Below are 18,551 nucleotides of genomic sequence, written 5' to 3'. Positions count from 1 at the left end.
GGACAACCATGGAGAAAGGCATCCAGTATCTAAGGGAATTAGCTGTGTTTGAGGTGATTTATGGTGACCTGGATGATCAACGGTCATCCAAAGATCCAGATGAAGCCGAGTGCATGCGACCCATGTGGCGGAAGTTTGTACGGAGCGCACCATCTTCGCATGCAAACTCATTGGCAGTGATGTCCTGGAAAGATGACGAGACACCAACGGTGGCAGAGGTGATTGATAGACTCCGGGATTATGACACAAATATCTCTTCCTCGCTTGTCTCTGCTGTGGAGAAACTATCCCAAGAGGTCCAGCAACTCAAAGAAGATCTGTCCTACTCCCCACCTCGACAGAGCAGTGTCTCAGCTGTCAGGAATAAGCGTCCTTTGGCTCAAAGAAGGGGATACACACCACGGGCCACCCTATGGTTCTACTTGCGTGACCACGGAGAGGACATGATGAGGTGGGATGGCAAGCCTACTTCGACCCTACAGGCACGAGTACATGAACTGCAAGGAAGACCAGTCACTCAGGGAGGCTCTTCCAGGAAAGCTGCTGCTCCAGTTTCCAGCGAGCAAGTCCCCAGACAGAGGAGTAGAAGCGCAGATTTTATTTCTAAGTGTAATAGAGGGACTCCTGATTCACATTTACAGGAAGTGAGTTGTGACTGCCATGATCAGGACTAGAGGGGCCCTGCCTCCAGCCGGGTGGAGGAAAGGGATAACCGGGCTTACTGGACTGTGTGGATCCGATGGCCTGGCACGTCTGACCCACAGGAGTATAAAGCTTTAGTGGACACCGGCACACAGTGCACCTTAATGCCATCAAACTATATAGGGGCAGAACCCATCAGCATTGCTGGAGTGACAGGGGGATCCCAAGAGCTAACTGTATTGGAGGCCAAAGTGAGCCTAACTGGCAATGAGTGGCAGAAGCACCCCATTGTGACTGGCCCAGAGGCTCCATGCATCCTTGGCATAGACTACCTCAGGAGAGGGTATTTCAAGGACCCAAAAGGGTACAGGTGGGCTTTTGGTGTAGCTGCCTTGGAGACAGAGGAAACTGAACAGCTGTCTACCTTGCCCAGTCTCTCAAAGGACCCTTCTGTGGTGGGGTTGCTGAAGGTCGAAGAACAACAGGTGCCAGGTGCCACCACAACAGTGCACCGGCGGCAATATCGCACCAACAGAGACTCTCTGATCCCCATCCATAAACTCATTCACCAACTGAGGAGCCAAGGAGTCATCAGTAAGACCCACTCACCCTTTAACAGTCCCATATGGCCAGTCCGGAAGTCTAATGGAGAGTGGAGACTAACAGTAGACTATCGTGGCCTGAATGAAGTCACTCCACCGTTGAGTGCTGCTGTGCCAGACATGCTAGAACTTCAATACGAACTGGAGTGAAAGGCAGCCAAGTGGTATGCCACAATTGATATTGCTAATGCATTCTTCTCAATCCCTCTGGCAGCAGAGTGCAGGCCACAGTTTGCTTTCACATGGAGGGGCGTCCAGTACACCTGGAATCGACTGCCCCAGGGGTGGAAACACAGTCCTACCATTTGCCATGGACTGATTCAGACTGTACTGGAACAGGGAGAAGCTCCAGAACACCTTCAATACATTGATGACATCATTGTGTGGGGCAACACAGCGGAAGAAGTTTTTGAGAAAGGAGAGAAAATAGTCCAAATCCTTCTGAAAGCTGGTTTTGCCATAAAACAAAGTAAGGTGAAGGGACCTGCACGAGAAATCCAGTTCTTAGGAATCAAATGGCAAGATGGTCGTCATCAGATTCCAATGGATGTGGTCAACAAAATAGCAGCCATGTCTCCACCAACTAGCAAAAAGGAAACACAAGCTTTCTTGGGCGTTGTGGGTTTTTGGAGAATGCATATTCCAAATTACAGTCTGATCGTAAGCCCTCTCTATCAAGTGACCCGGAAAAAGAATGATTTCAAATGGGGCCCTGAGCAACGACAAGCCTTTGAACAGATTAAACGAGAAATAGTCCATGCAGTAGCTCTTGGGCCAGTCCGGGCAGGACAAGATGTAAAAAAATGTGCTCTACACTGCAGCCGGGGAGAATGGCCCTACCTGGAGCCTCTGGCAGAAAGCACATGGGGAGACCCGGGGTCGACCCCTAGGGTTTTGGAGTCGGGGATACAGAGGGTCCGAAGCCCGCTATACTCCAACTGAAAAAGAGATATTGGCAGCATATGAAGGGGTTCGAGCTGCTTCAGAAGTGGTTGGTACTGAAGCACAGCTGCTCCTGGCACCCCGACTGCCAGTGCTGGGCTGCATGTTCAAAGGAAACATCCCCTCTACACACCATGCAACTGATGCTATGTGGAGTAAATGGGTTGCACTGATCACCCAGCGGGCTCGAGTAGGAAACCCCAGTCGCCCAGGAGTCTTGGAAGTGATTATGGACTGGCCAGAAGGCAAAGATTTTGGATTATCATCAGAGGAGGAGGTGACACGTGCTGAAGAAGCCTCACTGTATAACAAACTGCCAGAAGATGAGAAGCAATATGCCCTGTTCACTGATGGGTCCTGTCGCCTTGTGGGAAAGCACCGGAGATGGAAGGCTGCTGTATGGAGTCCTACACAAGTAGCAGAAACTGCTGAAGGAGAAGGTGAATCGAGCCAGTTTGCAGAGGTAAAGGCCATCCAGCTGGCCTTAGACATCGCTGAACAGGAAAAGTGGCCAGTGCTCTATCTCTATACTGACTCCTGGATGGTGGCAAATGCCTTGTGGGGCTGGCTGCAGCAATGGAAGCAAAGCAACTGGCAGCGCAGGGGCAAACCCATCTGGGCTGCCACATTGTGGCAAGATATTGCTGCCCGGGTAGAGAAACTGGTTGTAAAGGTACGGCATGTGGATGCTCAAGTCCCCAAGAGTCGGGCCACTGAAGAACATCGAAACAACCAGCAGGTAGATCGGGCTGCCAAGATTGAAGTGGCTGAGGTGGATCTGGACTGGCAACATAAGGGTGAACTATTTCTAGCTCGGTGGGCCCATGACACCTCAGGCCATCAAGGGAGAGATGCAACATACAGATGGGCTCGTGATCGAGGGGTGGTCTTGACCATGGATATTATTGCACAGGTTATCCACGAATGTGACACATGCGCTGCAATCAAGCAAGCGAAGCGGGTAAAGCCTCTGTGGTATGGGGGACGATGGCTGAAATATAAATATGGGGAGGCCTGGCAAATTGACTATATCACACTCCCACAGACCCGCCAAGGCAAGCGCCATGTGCTTACAATGGTAGAAACAACGACTGGCTGGCTGGAAACATATCCTGTCCCCCACGCCACTGCCCGGAACACTATCCTGGGTCTTGAGAAACAAGTCCTGTGGCGACATGGCACCCCAGAGAGAATTGAGTCAGACAACGGGACTCATTTCCGAAATAGCCTCATAGACACCTGGGCCAAAGAGCATGGCATTGAGTGGGTGTATCACATCCCCTATCACGCAGCAGCCTCTGGGAAAATTGAACGGTACAATGGACTGTTAAAAACTACACTGAGAGCAATGGGGGGTGGAACATTCAAGCACTGGGATACACATTTAGCAAAAGCCACGTGGTTCGTCAACACGAGGGGATCTGCCAACCGAGCTGGCCCTGCCCAGTCAGAAATCCTACATACTGTGGAAGGGGATAGAGTCCCTGTAGTGCACAGAAAAAGTATGCTGGGCAAAACAGTCTGGGTTCTTCCTGCCTCTGGCAAAGGCAAACCCATTCGTGGGATTGCTTTTGCTCGAGGACCTGGGTGCACTTGGTGGGTGATGCGGGAGGATGGAGAAATCCGATGTGTGCCTCAAGGGGATTTGATTTTGGGTGAAAACAGTCAATGAACTGAATGGCACAATGTGAACTGCTGTATAATACTGTGTGTCACCTCTGTGTTGTATCAATGATATCAGAGTAGAAGCCTCCCAACCCATGGAAGATCAACTATGAAACAAGCCGTGCAGCAGTGATGGAACAATGACTGACTCGGTATGCAGCAACCCAACGCCACACACCATCTCTCCCACCCAGAAAGACTGATACAACAGATGGAGCCCAGAGTCATGGACTGGGTGAACTCAATGGACATTTTAATGGACATTTTACAGGGAAGGTCCATGAACTAAGGGAATGATGTCTGTGTATTATGTTAAAGGATGGGAAGGGGAGGGGTGGTGGTTGGTACGGTTGTATTGCATCATATGGGACCTGGGCATAGTGTAAATGGTATGGAATAAGGGGTGGAGAATGTGCTGGTTTTGGCTGAGAAGGGGTTAATTCTCCTCACTATGGGGGTCGGCTACCTTTCCAGCTTCCCGCGCTCTGCCGCGTGGCGGGGGGAGGGGGCTGGGAGGGGCAGGGCCGTGGTGGGGGCGGCTGACCCCAACTGGCCGATGGCAGGTTCATTCCATACCATGTGACACCATGACCAATATATTGAGGGGGGGGCAGCGGCAGCGCGGAGGCGGCGCAGCGTCGGGTCGGCGGGCGGCGAGCGGCTGCGGCGTGTGCGGTTTGTTTCGGCGGTTCATTCCCCCTCTCCCCTCCCTTCCCCCTCTCCCGGGGCTTTGTGCCTCTCGTTGTTCTCCTTTACATTGCATTTCTACTGTTGTTTCTTTTAATTTTAATTATTAAACTGTTCTTATCCCAACCCACGAGCGTTACCCTTCTGATTCTCTCCCCCATCTACCGGTGGGGGGAGTGAGCGAGCGACTGTGTGGGGCTGAGCTGCCGCTAAACCACGACACAGTCTCATGGAGGGTGAGGCTAATTCCTTCCAAATGAGACTTAATGTTAATGACTTCACCTGCTGCCAGGACTGCCTTCAATCTCTACATCCCCAACAAGCCCTTCCTTATTTGTGAGTATGCAGTCCTGCAGAGCACCATTCCTCATTGGCTCCTCTACTACTTGGGTGAGGCAGCTGTCATTGGTGCTTTCCAGGAACCTCCTGGACTCTGTATGTCTTGCTGTGTTATGCCTTCAGCAAATATTGGGATGGTTGAAGTCCTCCATGAGGTCCAGGGCCTGGGAATTTGAGGCTGTTCCTATGTCTCTATAGAGGGTCTCATCCACTTGTTCTTATTGGTCAGGCAGTCTATAACAGGTACCTCCCACAATGTAACCCTTACCTGTCCTTTCTTTAATCGTCACCGATAAGGTCTCAGTTGGCTCATCATCCATCCCCAGGCAGAGCTCCAGGCACTCCGGCTGCTCTCTTACATAAAGGGAAACTCCTGGTCTTCCTGGCCTGTCCTTCCTAAAGAGTCTGTATCCCTCCATTGCAATACTCCAGTCATAGGAGCCATCCCACCACTTCTCCATCATCCCAGTGGAGTCACAGGCCTGAAACTGCATACATCTCTCTCATTCATCATGCTTATTTCCCACGCTGTGTGCACTGATGCACATGCACTTCAGAGAGGCATGCTCATTTCCTAGAAAGGGTCTGTTCCCCACCTCCCCTGCTTAATAGTGCCTTGTGGAAATTGTCTTGCTTACGTGCAGATGCTTGAGGTGACCCCATTTAACCCTTAATTTGTTGATTATGTCTTCCCTTTTGTACACATCACCCCAGCCCCTTTGCTTGTCACCCCTGTCCATCACTCTCTCACAGGGCTGCTGTTAACTCTCCCTCCCACATAATTCCTAATTTAAAACCTTACCATGTCAGCCATCCTGCTGGCAAATGTTCCTCTGTCCTACTTAGTGAGGTGGATCCCATCTCTCCCAGTCCAAGATGTTGATCCTCAAACAGGGTCCATGGTCCAAACCCAAACCCTGTTGCTATACCAGCTCTGTGAACAGTTGTTGACACACAGTCCCCTCCTCTTCCCCCCACTAGCAGGGCTGAAGAGACCACCACCTGGGCCCCCATGTCCCCAACCATCTCTCTTTCTCATCCTCACTGATGCTGCACAGCCAGCTGATTTCCCCCCATCACTCCTCCACTTGGTGACACATCTCTTCAACAACAGCAACACCTTCTGCAGGACAGGAGGCCATCTCTTCCAGCCTCAGAGAAGCCACAGGCACTCCCTGCAGCCTGGGACTTGCAGGGCTGTATTCACCATCCAAACCTCTACCTGGATAGAGGCCTCAACCCTGGCAGGAAGAGCTGCTCCACTACCTGCTGGGGCAAGTGCACTGTGATGCATCACCACCATACCTGAAAGTGTTTAAGCTGATCTGAACTCAGATGATGATAACAATGACCTCTTCTTTGCATCTTTCTGAGCAAGCTGCTGTCTGTTGACTGTGCTTTAGACCTGGCTCTTATGTAGGTCACTTCCTCACATCAGCTGAAAGGGTGCTTGACCCTCCCTAAGCAGGGGGCAGCTACAACAAAGCTTCAGGCAGCCTTGGGTCAGGGGCAGCTGACCAAGCTTGTTAGAAGCTGCTAGACCTTCTAACAAAACAGGCTTTCATTATGTGCCTGCAGAATAGTTTGATGCAATGAAATTTCTATGTTCTGCTGCAAAACTCTTCTGCTAACACACATCATCAGTCAAAGATATTGTGGATGATTGATAAAATGTGCAACCTGAGAACTGCCTGTTGAGGTTTTTTTATTTGTATTGTTTCATATGGCTGATAGTATCAACTTTAAAGCTGTCAAGAACACAAAGGAACCATTCAGAGAAGAAAAAGACAAATCTCTGGGTTACCCGAGAATTTAGGCAATGCAAAACTTCCAAAGATGCAAAAAACCAGCAAGGCCTCTGTTTTCTGAACGTTTCCTTAAGTCTTGCAAATATTTAAGTGTTTTGCTTTGGATTTACTCCACCCACACTGGGCCAACCTGTTTGAAATGTTGCCTTGCATTCACCTAAACTTACAGTGACCTCCAAACACTTCTGTCCTTTTTGGCAACTGGCCAACTCCACCAGGTAGCTGACGAGAGTCCCCACTCCAACAATTCACTCTATACTGGAATTACGTTCTTCTGCCATGGGAACTTTCTCCAGCGAGACCTGGCTTGAGCCTGCTCATTCAGCTGTGCAGCATCCATCTGAGAGCGCACAGCTTTTCACCGTCTCTCTCCAGTGGCAGTGGTAGCTGGCCCCACAGCAAGGAGGAGCAGGTTGCAGCAGTAGGGTGGGTGGTTGTGTTAATAATGGAAGAAATAAGGGAGAGCTTTTTTAAAGGATACACTATGTGAAGTCTCTTGGGAGCAGATTTTTTCACTGTAGTTTGTCACAACCCAAAATTCCCCAGCTGGAAAATGTTGCTGTTTTGTGCAGAATTTTTCATTTAGAATCTAAACATTTCAGTGACACAGTCTGAATCCTGAGTCTTATCCAGCTTTGAAGTACCCCACATGCTCAAGCATAGCACAGATTTTTCTGTATCATGAAGAACTGATCCAAAACTTCCTATGGCTCCTGCTGTGGAGAGTTGCCAGTAGGTAATCATGAAACCCTCTGCCTTTCCCCTTGAGATAGGCCACAGAGTTTGCCCTAGAGCCATGGACTGCAGGATCCAGAGGGCTTCAAGCCTTGACGCTGGGTTAAAGTGAGGCCAACTTCTGCTTACGTCTTTGCAGGAGTTTTCTGAAAGAAATATGCCATTGTACACTGTGTTTTCAAAGCTAATATTTTTCTGCGAAAGCGTGGTTCCTTGGAAAATACTAAGGCAGCTTTCTTCTTGCTATTTCTTCTACAGAGAAAGGTAAACCTTCTGCCCCTCAAGAAACTCTAACTACACTGGCACAGGAATAACTGACAGGAATGCTGCAGACTCAAGTGTTTACATGGGTAAAAACTAATTTTGCAAAAATCAATAATTCCTTCTAAGGTTTCTCAACCTACTGACAATCAATTGTTATGTCCTTGCCTGTGGACTCAATAGGCATTTCATTCAACCTAGCAGAAAAAAACTCTCTTCATACTCCAAAGCTGGCTCAGGTAGATACTAATTTGTACATTCCCCAACCTCACTGCCCTGATAAGCTCATTTTCAAAGCTGATGAACACCCAATATTCCCACTTCAAATGAAGCCAAATTTTCCAGGCCTTTTTCTTCTTTAAGTATTTATGTACATTTCCAGCTTTTTTACAGACAGTGTCTTGCATAAAACATGGTTTCTGTAGGTGAAGAGGGTGAGGGGATCTGGTTGTTTTGTGGTTTGGTTTGGGTTTTTTCTCATTGCCAAAAATATCTGGAGTTGAAACCAGAAACTGTCAATGCTAGAAGGACTGCTTATTTTGCTGTGATAATGAAGAGCCCTATCATTATTTCATTAAACAAGCTTTTTCAGAAAGACTGGGAAATTAATTTAAAAATTGGGCAGAGGACTAGAATTATAGAAATAAGATTAAAATTCTGTAATATAAATTATAAAAGTGTATAGTTAGAGATCAATAAGAATTTCTCCTCTTTATTATATGCTTGTGGACTGGAAAAGAATGAAGACGAGGCCTCCGTATACTGCTTGATTACAGGATGATTACAAGACATCAGTAGGACGAGCCTATGAAAGCAGCTGAGAAAACCCTAGAATGCCTCAAGCAAGGTATTTCCAGAAAATAGTAAAATACAAATTACTTTGCACTAGGTATTAGTAAGTCTTTCTTTGCAATACTGTGTATGAATCTAACCCCAGTGTTTGAAGAGGATGAATTATAACTGTAACGGATGCATAGCAAACACAAGTAGGATGATCTGGGAAGGAGATCATATGAAAAGAAACTAAAAAAAATGTTTCCTTTATTTAGCCTAACGGAGTTGGAAAGGAGATATGATTGCTTTTTATTTTCCTATGAGGGAAAATACAAAGGAGAAGGAACTTGTAAGCTAAAAGACAATGTTGGCAGAAGAACATATAGTCTGTTTATACTCCTCAAGGAAGGATGTGGGCTGAAACTGGAACAGCCTTCCAGGAGTGGGGGACAACAGAGCTATTTTTGATACAGAGTTTGACCAGTTCTTAAATTGCAGGATTTAAGAGACCACTTGCAATACTGTGAACACAGATATAATGATTAAAGGAGCCATAGGAGACCTTGTATTCCCGCTCAGACTCCTGGTCCTTGACATTCCATTGGATTTTTAAAAAGGGGGTGGATGGGGACAGGAGAGAAGAGAGAGAGGGAGGGAGAATAGTGAATGCTTTAACTTCCAAAAAAATGATGCTTTGAACACCAGCAACGTTTCTTAGTGGCAGGTCCTTTTAGAAATAACTTTGTTTATTAAGGTAAAATGAGTCAGAAAGCATAGATCAAGCTTTTTTATTATTGTTAATAATATGGGCCATGTATATATTTTTATGACTAGCTGAGAAAAATTCAGGCTGGTAAAGGGCAAATAAACCAACCAACTATAACACTTGAAGACAACCTGCAAAAACAAATCTCAAGAATAATCTGATGTGCTTTTCTGTACACTCCTGAGACTGCAAATACTACGTTGCAGACTAGTAGTGGACAGAAAATAGCAAGAGCGGTGGACAACCTTTAGCCAGGACATCTTTCTCTTTCCACTTGGTCTCTCAACCTTTCCCATCTGCTTCTTTTTATCCCTTTCTTACACATTTTTTCTTTATGGGGTTGTGTCGAGGTTTAGCCCCAGTCAGCAACCAAGCACCACACAGCTGCTCACTCGCTCCCCCCTGGTGGGATGGGGAAGAGAATCAGAAGAATAAAAGTGAGGAAACTCATGGGTTGACATAAAGACCGTTTAATAGGTAAAGCAAAAGCTGCATGTGCACAAGCAAAGCAAACCAAGGAATTCATTCACTACTTCCCATCAGCAGGCAGGTGTTCAGCCATCTCCAGGAAAGCAGGGCTTCATTACACGTAATGGTTACTTGGGAAGACAAATGCCATCACTCCCAACATCCCCTCCTTCCTGTTTCTTCCCCAGCTTTATATATTGAGTATTCGTATAGTATGGCATAGTCCGTTGGTCAGTTTGGGTCAGCTGTCCTGGCTGTGTCTCCTCCCAGCTTCTTGTGCACCCAGAAGAACATGGGAAGCTGAAAAAGTCCTTGACCAGTGTAAGCAATACTTAGCAATAACTAAAACATCTCCACATTATCACCACTGTTTCCAGCACAAATCCAAATGTCAAAACTCATACGAAGGCAACTCATATGAAGGAAAAGAGGATCATGAGACTAGAACAGATGATCATAGGCCTACAGGCTGTGTGAACTATGTGTGCATAAAAAAGTACTGAAAACAGTATTATTGGAAACTTCTGTAGAGCAGATCTGGGAAATACTTGCACAGGTTTTTCTGCCTTATGTTTATCAGTCAAAGTTCATTGAATCTTTCCTGTTACTACTAATCTCCTTGAGGTGATGAAATTACCAGAGCCAAAACAAAGATAAGACAGACCCTTTGCCAGAACTGCTACATTTTGACTAAAAACATAGTAGGAAGCAAGTGAAGTCTTTATTCAATCTGCAATGTAAGTTAACATGGTTCTGCCTAATGTGCAAATATTTAATATGCATGTGACAGTTAGCGTTCTACATAGTACAGCACTTTGAACATGAAAAACAAGAAAACCAAGAAAACCAATAAATTTTGTAGACTACCAATTGACCAAGAGCATGTACACATTGTGTACAGTCATACCAGTGCCTGCAGACAAACACGACCCAGGTCAGCATAATATTGATATTATGCTACCTGAGTCCCATGCAAGGGTATTGAGTGTGGAATATCAGAGAGGCAGCACAAATATAATAGAACAGTTTTTCCAGATGCAGATTCCCTGTCACCTAGAACAGTTATTCCTGTGACTCGAAAGCACAAAGGCTAGCTACTTTTCCCATGAACTTAAAAAACTCAAAGTACTGAGAAGTAACAACATTCAAGAAGCAATAGGAGTTCCCCAGGAGGAACTAAGATCCTGCTCATTGTAGAGAGGCTGCCAAAGCTTGTCCAGTCCTCAGACTTTTACCCCACCCCCACTCTTCCATGTGAACATGAATGATACTTCCAAGGGAGACCTGAAGCTTATCAGGCATGACCACATGGTTCAGGGGGAAATTAGGGTCTTTAGGAAGACAAGCCAGGAAGGTGAGGAAGAGGTACCCTTTATATGAAAGCTCCATAGAGTTGCATGGAGCTCTGTCTAGGAAAGGGTGATGAGCTTATGGATCAGGACTAGTGGGCTTGCCAACATGGGTGACATTGTTGGTGTCTGCTACAGACTGCCCGATCAAGCAGAAGGAGTATATGAGGCCTTCTTCAAACAAGTGGAAGAAGCCCCATGTTCACAGTCTCTGGTTCTTATGGGGGACTTTCACCACAGCCATCCCTCTGGCTTATCTTCCTGCTCCTGCACCTCTGTATGCCAAAAACTGTGAAGAAGGGTGCAAGGTTTCTCTTACTATGTCATTCCTGAGGGGAGCGTGGCCATTTTAACAGGGCTTGTTTCACTCACTCATTGCATTTTGTCATTCTGTTTCTCTAGTGATTCTGTCTCTGGAGTGTTACTACTGCTCTTTGTGGGGGATTTGCAGAGCTATCAACATATGCAATGCTGGTCAAAGTTACTGTGCTACCACAGTTACCCCAGGCCTGGGTAAGAAGAAAAACGTGTACTGGGGTGGACCATAGTTGTCCCCATTTAACATGTCGTAACTTTTTAACTGAGAAGGAGAACCATTTCAAAGAGGAGAGAGCCTCCTGCAAACTCCCCATCAAGAGGGTACACAAGATAGCATGAGGACCGTGACCTGTGTGGGACCATCTCAGCCTCCACTGATGCATCCAGAATCAGGAGAGACAAAGGAGAGCAATAAGGAGAAACAAAGGGGACAAAATAGGAGGGTGGGACCAAGCACAAAATGCATACAGAGTTTGGGGAAGGAAAAGGAAGGAAACGGTGGAAATAACAGATCTAGAGAAAGGGAAAGATGGAAAGTGAACAAAACAGCAGCAGGATGATAGAGCAAGTAAAAGGGACAGTAGGAAAGAGAAGAGAGAATAGGAGAGCAAAGCAGAAAAGAGAAAGGGCAATTTAGCTGTTCTTACAGGGGAATACATTTAGAGATGTGCCAGCCTGTAAGAGTGCCAGCTTATGCATTCAGTGGGTGGGCCCATGCAATCTTCTGTGGCTATGCCTGTTGCAATGGACAAAGAGCAGCCACCACACATGTACCTGCCACGACACCCCATCTAACCTGTGCTGCACTTGATTTCCCTCGCACAAAACATTGTTCCCAGTGGGGAAAGGTGACCTCTGCTAATGATGACCGCAAACAGGAGATGGCAAAATTTTCAGTCAGCCTTCACTGTGCAGACTGACAGCATACCTGCCTCCTCAACCCAGTCATCATTCTCTCAACCCATCTCACACCTACATTGCAGCATCTCCAGCTGCTCTGTCCTGAGAGCCCATTGTTCTCTTAGAGTGTTACCACATGCATTGACTTCCCTAAGTCTTCCCCTGAACTGAAAAGTCTGTTTAGAAACATTTTAATTTTTATTCAATTAAATCCTCATTGCTGAAATATAAATGTAAGTTTCAAAAGAGCTGTCTAAAAGTGGAAGAGCTGGACACAAATTTTCATGGGAAATTAAAATACTTTACAACAAAAGAAAGAAAATGTATCAAAGATATAGCAATATTTTGGGGAGTAATTTCTTCAGGAAACAAGACTTACAGATGCACAGTCCATTTGCAGGTTAGTGCAGGCATCTACATGCTCCATCATTCTTTCCAATTGTGTCTGGGCCCATGGACACTTCCAGCCTAGTCTGATACACATTTAAGGGTTTCATGCATCCTTCCTGAAAATAATCAGGAAGAAAAGGGCTTTTTCAGGACATTCACTGAGAAAAAAGACTATAACCTGAAAAAAAAAAAAAAAAGAAAAGGACAGTGTTTGTTTTTTCCTTAAGTTTAAAGTCTAAACACAGTAGTTACTGTTGGGAAATGTGCTTACATTGTCCTGAGCCAGAGACATGATAACTATAATTAACATTAGAAATCAATGTTAAAATGCATAGAAGAGCACATAAATATGTTCTTTTACACACAAAATCCTAACTTGAAAGAAACAAGATAAGGAACAAATCATCAAACCATCAGTTTGAGGGATCAACTTTAAAGTTTAATACCCCCTTAATTAAAGCATCATTTAATTGTCCTATTCCTTAACACACTATGTAGAGTACATGTAGAGTACCCCCACTTTGGGATATATTCTTGCTATATATTCTGTTTGGTCTACATAACTTTGTACTTATCATACAATATAATTTATGGTCATTCTTATTCTATTATTCTAGCAAGTCAAAAGAATTTTCCTTCACAAAATACAATCGGTACATGATGTTAAAAAATATTAGTAGTCCAATATTATTCTAGTTATAGTGAATGAATATGTCAGAACTTTTATTACCTTGCTACCTAGAGTAGCCAGAAAAACACGTTTTTTATGTCATGGACTGACTGAAAACCTGATTTTCTCCTGCCAGTATGTTTACATTTTAAATAAACAATTATTTTATTTCTTTCAAAATAATTTGTGCTTTCCCAAAATGAAAAAATAAAACAATTAATGAGGAATGGGTACCATTCCCTGCATTCACATGAACTCATACAGATTTTTGTGAAACTTTTCACTGCTATTTTCTTTTGGACACAGGGAAAGAAGGTGAATGTTTCAGTTTGGGAGCAGGTGTTCTTATTTGTGATGGGCTGTTCCAAATCAGCACCCTCAAAACAAAGGTACATGCATTAAACTAACGCCTATTATAGCATGAAACTGCTGCCTTATGTATTTTTTTCAGATGTTTCTGCTACAGTTGGCCTGTCTTTTTGAGGTTTATGTTTTAAATTTATTATTTCCAAATACAATGCCTGTCATGTTATTTTAACAATAAAATCTGCTTTGCATAGGATCAGTCAGCCCCATCACTGGGATGATACAACACAAGAGAAAGTCCATATCGAGTAGGTTTCTTCCATGGTATCTTTTTCTTCCCCACGCTTGCCATCCAGGGAACAAGTTTTACTGATCAGAAAGTGATGTATAACATTTTCTTGGTAACCTGGCTCCATTCTGTACCAGAGAAGACCCTCCTGTGGGACCAGCAGAGCAATCCCATGACCAGGGAAGACCATAACCTGCCTGCAGCATTAAATAATTGCTGTCCTTTAGGCAAGTGGTACCAGCAGCACCAGGCCCAGGTGTACCTAGCCTCTCAGAATAAACAGTCCATACAATCAAGGGTCAACTTCAGTTAAACAGGCTTCTACTAACAGATTCTGCCTTTTCTATGGCAACCCTTTGTATTTCTGTTTTCAGCTCCATCTTGCCTCATTCACTTTCTGTGCTTAGTGAAGTTTCAAAACCCAAGACTGTAACCAGATAGGGCCATTTTCCATACACAATGGCACCCACTGCTCAGTTTCATTTAAGATATACTTTGACACAGATTCTTGTCTGTCAGCTACCTTCCTTCCCCTTCCATTCCCTCCAGTTTTGCTCATTCTTCCAGTGACACTTAGTGCAAAGTTGTAGATTGTCCTCTCCTGACATACCTTGAGCAGCAGCACAGTTAACAACATACACTTTTAAATACTGACATTTCTCAGTGAAACACACAATACTCATATTTACAGTATCATAGCAGGGTCTGTACAAATGCAATCTACCATGTTTGCACCAGTGGATGTTGTAAAGGATTCTTCCCTTCCAGTGAGAAACATTGGCTTATGTTTCTGATACATTTAAAACTCTGGACAATTTGACATGGTCCTTGAAATACTGCTCATTACAGCATCAATCTTTGGGAAACACCCCATCTGTGAAAGCTTCAAGTATTCAGCCACTTTTACAGTTTCTATATAGGAAGGAAGCAGAAGAACAGTATGAGAAAGATCATTTTTATGTCCATTTGTTCATCTTGTTTCAAAGAGAAGGATGGAAGAATTTCTCTGTGAAGGATCAAATGACAAAAGACTAGAAGGTGGATGTTGGTTTGTGCCCTGCGTCTCAGGGCACTATCAAATGCCCTGGCTGGAGTATTAAATAAAACAGTGGTGAAACAGGTAGGACATTGTCTGCTAAGGACTGGAAGGTGGGGTGCTGGGGACAGTGGAAGGGAAAGGCAAGCTATGAACGTAGGCTGGCTTATCTTCTTTCATGGCATACACGTGCTTCTGGGAAGCCAAAGAAGCCAACTCAAACCAGTGCTTCACTCCTACACAATACCTTCTTTCTTTAAGAAATGTTAAGCTTGACTCCCTTCTGTTCACCTTATGCACCCTTTTGGTAATGTACTGAGTTCTTGGGACTTGCAGATGAATTAGAAAAGAGCATGCAGTCACACCACAGGGTCTCAGTATTACAGAGCTGGGATAATGAAGGGGAAGCCTCTAAGTAGCACATCTGCTTCTACTGTTCCTCACATTCAAGAATGCATGCAGCAGCTATGAGGCTGTACCCAAGAGGTGTAAAACATAGAAAACTAAGCAGGGTCTTCTCTTCAAGTCCATCTTAATAGATCAAAGCATCCAACTTTCAGAATAATTTCAGTTCAGTATCTCCCTGATCGCCAAGGGGCAAGGAAGAATCTGTTGTTGTTCACTTACTTACCTCCCAGTTCCCTTGGATTTTGCAGTCCTCCACCAGAGCAAATAAAATTCATATTGATAAATTTTATAATTCCATTGCAACACACTTGTCTGATGATAATAGCTTGAGCTTGCCACAGCAGGGCTGGGCCAAGCCAGGCCTCCCTCAGAAAGTCTGTCAATTCGCAGTCTCTGAATCACGGCTGCTAACAACTTACCGCTTACCCAAAAATGCTACTGAGTTTTTTATGTAGACAGATCTCTATTCAATGCAAATTGCTTGATTTGGGGGCTTATTTTCTCTAGATAATAATGTATTTTCATATTTACCACACAGTCACTAGCTTCCTTACTGTACATGAACATAATAAACTTACTTGAATTTCAAGTATCAGGGAAGTGTCAAATTACAATAGTTTACCTTTTGTCCAACGTTAACAGACAAATAATGGCAATAAAAACTCATATTGCCTTTACTTCCTTAAGCTTCCATCTGTAGCTTCCAGCACAAGGTAAATTAAAAAGGCAACTCCTGTTTCCTTGTTCTGGAGAGTTCTGTCTTCTTTTGCATTCCCTTCATAGGCTTTAAAGACCATCCAATAAGCAGCAGTGAAAATCATTTTAATGTTTAAGGAACTGATACTTTTATTCCAAAACATACTATTGTTTTGGAAGAGCAACATTAAATTAAGGCTATTACATGTTCACCTACACACACAAGCAGTACCCATCACAAACACAGTTTTAAGGCAGATTTAAGGTACCTAAGGAAGATACTTTCAAGTGAGGGATACTGTAGAAGAGCAAGTAACAGCATATTTGCGCATGTGAAGTAGGAGACAATTCATCCCTTGAGGGCAGAGATAGAAGCTATATCAGAGTAGTGCAAGATCTCACAACCAGGCAGCTACTCCAGAACTCACATACTGAAATCTCCTATCTTTGTTTATCCCACAGCAGTAAGCGTGTGTGCCGTCATCATGTTGTTCCCAGGGCTCTCTCCTTGCAAGCCCAAAGGCATACTTTTAATTGGGGGGTGTTAACCACAGAAATTTAATAAATGGTGATTATTTGAGTATTAATCTGTTCTGCAGATTCTTCTAAAAGGAACTCACACTTTCAGGGAGAAAAATCAAACCTCTCGATGCTTTACTGAGTTATAACCAGAAGAATTTTTTTCCCTCCTAAAGAGCAACAATCCCTGTCAGTGTGACATAGGTAACAAACTGTGAATCTAATTAAGTGTGTAATTATACAGCAGATTGCAGCACAGTATGCTATCACTTAAATCAAGTGACTTGCACACCAGAAGCATGGCAGTCCCAGAAACATGGGACTCAATGCAGACTGAGCTGAATGCATTCAGGGCCATTTCCGGGGGGAGGGGGGGGGAAGGTGGGGAGGGGAAGATGAGTTTCCTTGTATCATAGGTTTGTACATATTTGTCTCATTTTTTGGATGTGGCTGTCAGTGTAGAGCTCTAATGCTGCATTTCTTTTCTTTGAAATACGATGAATTGACAATACCTTTTCAAAACCTGTAAGGCAAGTATTTCCCCTTTATCAAAAAAAGCAGTAGTTTCGGGTTGTGTGCCATTACACCATGCACTTCCTAGGTTTGAATATTGACACTAGCATAAATAACAGAGTGAGAATTTCTGCTAAATAATCTCACAAAACTGACCTACATTTGCAAATCTCCTTTGAACCACTGTAACAGAAATACACATGGCATAAAAAGCCAACAGCTATCATGATACTGAGGTCAGAGCTCTGTGCATCCACCACAGCAGGGCTCAAGTAAATGTGGTTTTGCTTCAAAGCTAGTGCCATTGTCATGTTGCTTTGGGCACTTGGCAACAGATGGCACATTTCTGGGGAATTTTGCAGGCAAACACACACACTGTAAGGTACCATTTTGCCTTGTCTGGGAGGGGAGGTTGGGAGGACTAAGGACTGCAAGTAAATTCACAGTGAACAGATGGAAAACATGCTCTGAAGTAATGACGAACCTCCCAAAAATCAGCAAAAGCATCCTGAAATGTAATCTGAGATTACAAATGTGACTGATAATTTTCGAGGCCCGAGGGACTGATCTACCCTGTGAGATTGACTGATGGGCCCTATATCCCACTGGCAGTCTGCAGGCTTGTACCATTTCCTGAGGGTTTCTGGGTGATTGACTGTGAGCAGCTTTACTCTTTGGTCCTCTCAGTGCTGGCAATTAATTGAATTGTCAATCCAGTGGATGTCCTCACCTCACCTGGATCTCTCAGCAGAAGGGAAAACTCAGGCTCCCAGTCTGCTGAAGATTTCAAAATCATGCATTTGTAGGTTACATAGCAGAAAAAAAAATTAAAAACACATTGTGCTGGAAGATCTGTACAGGAAAACATGTATACATGTATACAGCAGCTTAAATAGGGTGAATAAAGCACGGGAATATCAAATCAAATGAGAGAACAAAGTGAGCTACTTGTGTCTTATGTGGGAATGGAGAAATTGTGCTGTGACAGGGACATGCATAGTGGCAAACAGGTGAAACCAGGACTAAATCATCTATCTTTCTGAAAATTATGATTTTTCTGCCAAACTTTTCTGTACCTAATAATCTACACTTTCTTTTGACATAAGACAGATAAAATTTAAATAATAATTTGGTTGAAGGTTGCCCACTGATACTGACTGGATTTCTCTCAATGCAAGCAGAGGGCTATACCCCACTGATAATACATACACTTCATGTTCCAAAAGGGCTAATTTCACAAAGAGGGGGGAAAAGGAGGAAGGCAACTTAGATGGGAAAAGTCAGGCCGAAAAAAAGTGAATTAAAGCAATGGGGTTTTTTATTAACCACCACACACGGTTTGGTCAGAATTAAACAAATCCCCTGGTGACAGACTAAATGATTCTGTCTGTTCTGTGATTTAGTTTCCCCTTAAAGAGACTGACAATTAGTAGTCCCTTAAATAGTTTCGGTCTCCAGACTGGCTCTT

The sequence above is a fragment of the Phalacrocorax aristotelis genome, chromosome 1 (genome assembly GCF_949628215.1).
Source record: "Phalacrocorax aristotelis chromosome 1, bGulAri2.1, whole genome shotgun sequence".
NCBI lineage: Eukaryota > Metazoa > Chordata > Aves > Suliformes > Phalacrocoracidae > Phalacrocorax > Phalacrocorax aristotelis.
Note: the sequence above shows the minus strand (reverse complement) of the source record.